We start from the raw sequence: 4,054 nt of genomic DNA on the forward strand, positions 1-4,054 counted from the left end.
AAGATAATATAGCACGGAGCAATCAAAAATTATAGATACATTGGAGATGTATCAAGCATCCGCAAGCTTAATTCCTGCTCGTCCTCAAGTAGGTAAATGATAAAAACAGAATTTTTGATGTGGAATGCTACTAGGCATAATTTCAATGTAATTCGTTCTTAATAGTGGCATGAATATTCAGGTCCGAAAGATTCAAGATAAAAGTTTAATATTGAGATAGAAATAATAATACTTCAAGCATACTAACTAAGCAATTATGTCTTCTCAAAATAACATGGCCAAAGAAAGTTCATCCCTACAAAATCATAAGGTTTAGTCATGCTCCATTTTCGTCACACAAGAATGCTCTCATCATGCACAACTTTGATGACAAGCCAAGCAATTGTTTCATACTTTAGTAATCTCAAACTTTATAAACCTTCACGCAATACATGAGCGTGATCCATGGATATAGCACTATGGATGGAATAGAGTATAATGATGGGGGTTATGTGGAGAAGACAAAAAAGGAGAAAGTCTCACATCAACGAGGCTAATCAATGAGCTATGGAGATGTCCATCGATTGATGTTAATGCAAGGAGTAGGGATTGCCATGCAACGGATGCACTAGAGCTATAAATGTATGAAAGCTCAACAAAAGAAACTAGTGGGTGTGCATCCAACTTGCTTGCTCACGAAGACCTAGGGCACTTGAGGAGGCCCATTGTTGGAATATACAAGCCAATTTCTATAATGAAAAATTCCCACTAGTATATGAAAGTGACAAAACAAGAGACTCTCTATCATGAAGACCATGGTGCTACTTTGAAGCACAAGTCTGGAAAAAAGGATAGTAGCATTGTCCCTTTTTTATTTGGCCTTTCTTTTTCTTTTTTATTTGGACTTTCTCTTTTTTTATTGGGACAATGCTCTATTAAATGATGATCATCACACTTCTATTTATTTACAACTCAATGATTACAACTCGATACTAGAACAAGGTATGACTCTATATGAATGCCTCCGGCGGTGTACCGGAATATGCAATGAACCAAGAGTGACATGTATGAAAGAATTATGAACGGTGGCTTTGCCACAAATACTATGTCAACTACATGATCATGCTAAAAAATATGACAATGATGAACGTGTCATGATAAACGGGATGGTGGAAAGTTGCATGGCAATATATCTCGGAATTGCTATGGAAATGCCATAATAGGTAGGTATGGTGGCTGTTTTGAGGAAGATATAAGGAGGTTTATGTGTGAAAGAGCGTATCATATCACGGGGTTTGGATGCACCGGCGAAGTTTGCACCAACTCTCAATGTGAGAAAGGGCAATGCATGGTACCGAAGAGGCTAGCAATGATGGAAAGGTGAGAGTGCGTATAATCTATGGACTCAACATTAGTCATAAAGAACTCACATACTTATTGCAAAAATCTATAAGTCATGAAAAACCAAGCACTACATGCATGCTCCTAGGGGGATAGATTGGTAGGAAAAGACCATCGCTCGTCCCTGACCGCCACTCATAACGAGGACAATCAAAGAACACCTCATGTTTCAAATTTGTTACAGAACATTTACCATACGTGCATGCTACGGGACTTGCAAACTTCAACACAAGTATTTCTCAAATTCACAACTACTCAACTAGCACAACTTTAATATCACTACCTCCATATCTCAAAACAATCATCAAGCATCAAACTTCTCTTAGTATTCAAAACACTCATAAGAATTTTTTTACTAATCTTGAATACCTAGCATATTAGGATTATTTAAGCAAATTACCATGCTATTTAAGACTATCAAAATAATCTAAGTGAAGCATGAGAGATCAATAGTTTCTATAAAACAAATCCACCACCGTGCCCTAAAAGATATAAGTGAAGTACTAGAGCAAAACTATATAACTCAAAAGATATAAGTGAAGCACATAGAGTATTCTAATAATTTCCGAATCATGTGTGTCTCTCTTAAAAGGTGTGTACAGCAAAGATGATTGTGGTAATCTAAAAGTCAAAGACTCAAATCATACAAGACGCTCCAAGAAAAACACATATCAGGTGGTGAATAAAAATATAGCTCCAAGTAAAGTTACTGATGGAAGTAGACGAAAGAGGGGATGCCTTCCGGGGCATCCCCAAGATTTGCCTTTTTGGTGTCCTTAGATTATCTTGGGGGTGCCATGGGCATCCCCAAGCTTAGGCTCTTACCACTCCTTGTCCCATAATACATCAAATCCTTACCCAAATTTGAAAAATTCACAACACAAAACTTAAAGTAGAAAATCTCGTGAGCTCCGTTAGCGAAAGAAAACAAAACACCACATCAAGGTACTATAATGAACTCATTCTTTATTTATATTGGTGTTAAACCTACTGTATAACAACTTCTCTATGGTTTATAAACTATTTTACTAGCAATAGATTCATGAAAATAAGCAAACAACACCCGAAAAACAGAATCTGTCAAAAACAGAACAGTCTGTAGTAATCTGTAGCTAGCGTAAGATCTGGAACCCCAAAAATTCTTGTTGACACCTGATTTTGGCAAGATACAGATTGCAATGAAGATGGTCTCGAGTGAACGGGTTTTCAGCATGAAAAGATTCACGTCGCCGAGTGGAACCACTTTGATGTTTCGGTTATATTCATTCGACTTTATCTTACGGACCGAAACTATACTCCGAGTGGCATAATTCAATGGTCCGAGTGGTTTTTGGCCAATCACGTCTTCAAGATGACCTCGGATGAAGGAGCATTCTTAAGTAATTGTCTTCGTCTCGTCGAGGCAATCGATTTTGATATATAAATCTTCTCAATCCGAGTTCATATGCAAAAGTTAGAGGCAATACACTGCAGACCGAACCTCAACGGAAATATGGCGCGAGGTGCCAGACACTTGTCTGATGGGTTGCGCGAGTAATTCGGCCATCAAGACGGCCTTGAATCGAAAAACCGTCAGCACGGAAAAGTTTCGTCTTGTCGAGCCGATTGATTTTCATATATAATTCATCTCAATCCGAGGTCGTATGAGGCCTGGAGAGACAAATCAAGATCGGGCTATGTTTTTAGTCAGAAATCCGAGTGAAAAGTTTACCATCCGAGTGAAAGTTTACGGTCGAGTGAAAATTTACCGGTTGAGTTAAAGTTTGCTGACCGGATGAACTTATTATTATCCAAGTGGAAATATAGTCATCCGAGTGGAAATATGATCATCCGAGTGAAATTGTCGTCCAGGTGAAAATATTCCGAGTGAAAAGATTACCATCGGGACGAAAACTTGCCGATTGAATAAGATAGTTCCTTCCGAGTGGAAATATAGTCATCCGAGTGAAAGATTGTCTTCCGAGTGAAAAAGTCCAATCGGGCGATCCGAGTGAAAGTATCTAATATCCGAGTGGATGAGCTCAAGTCCGAGTGCAATTGAACATGTGCTCGAAAGTTTATCAAAATGACCTTGGATGAAGAAGTGTTCAATACAGAAGTTGTGCGTATAATCAAGACGGTAAACTTTGATTTTGGAGTCATCATCATCAGAGATAATATATAGCCTACAAATTCACTACGAGACTCGGATAATCCAGTCTACTGCAAGACCGAGTCCGACTGGAAGATAAAGATGACCTCGAAAAGTATTCAAGATGGCCTTATTTGAAAAAGTGATCAACATGAGAGTTGTTCGTATCGTCGAGGCGTACAAGTTTGATATTTGGTCTGTCTCGATCGGAGATCATATGCAAGCCCGGCGGCCCGCGCAAGAAGGAAGACAGAGTTTGGGCCAGATTCCGACTGAATCCGAGTTGGAATAGAATTAGGACTCTAGGACGTGAATTGATGTAATTTTTCTTGTAAGGAAAGCCTAGATGAATCCTTTACTTGTACGGGAAGTCCAGCCGCCTCTTATATTGGGGGTGACGGCCGATTGAACAACACACAATCGAACAAATCAATATACTACTTTTTCATCTACGTTTTATCTCTCCACCGTTTTTCTATCTCGTTCTTCGCTTCTTCATGTTTGAGAGCTGCGAATCCCGAGGCTCTAGGGGTGAGCGAATCG

Source organism: Triticum urartu, chromosome 2A (assembly GCF_056163025.1).
Source record: "Triticum urartu cultivar PI428250 chromosome 2A, HENAU_Tu73, whole genome shotgun sequence".
Taxonomy (NCBI): domain Eukaryota; kingdom Viridiplantae; phylum Streptophyta; class Magnoliopsida; order Poales; family Poaceae; genus Triticum; species Triticum urartu.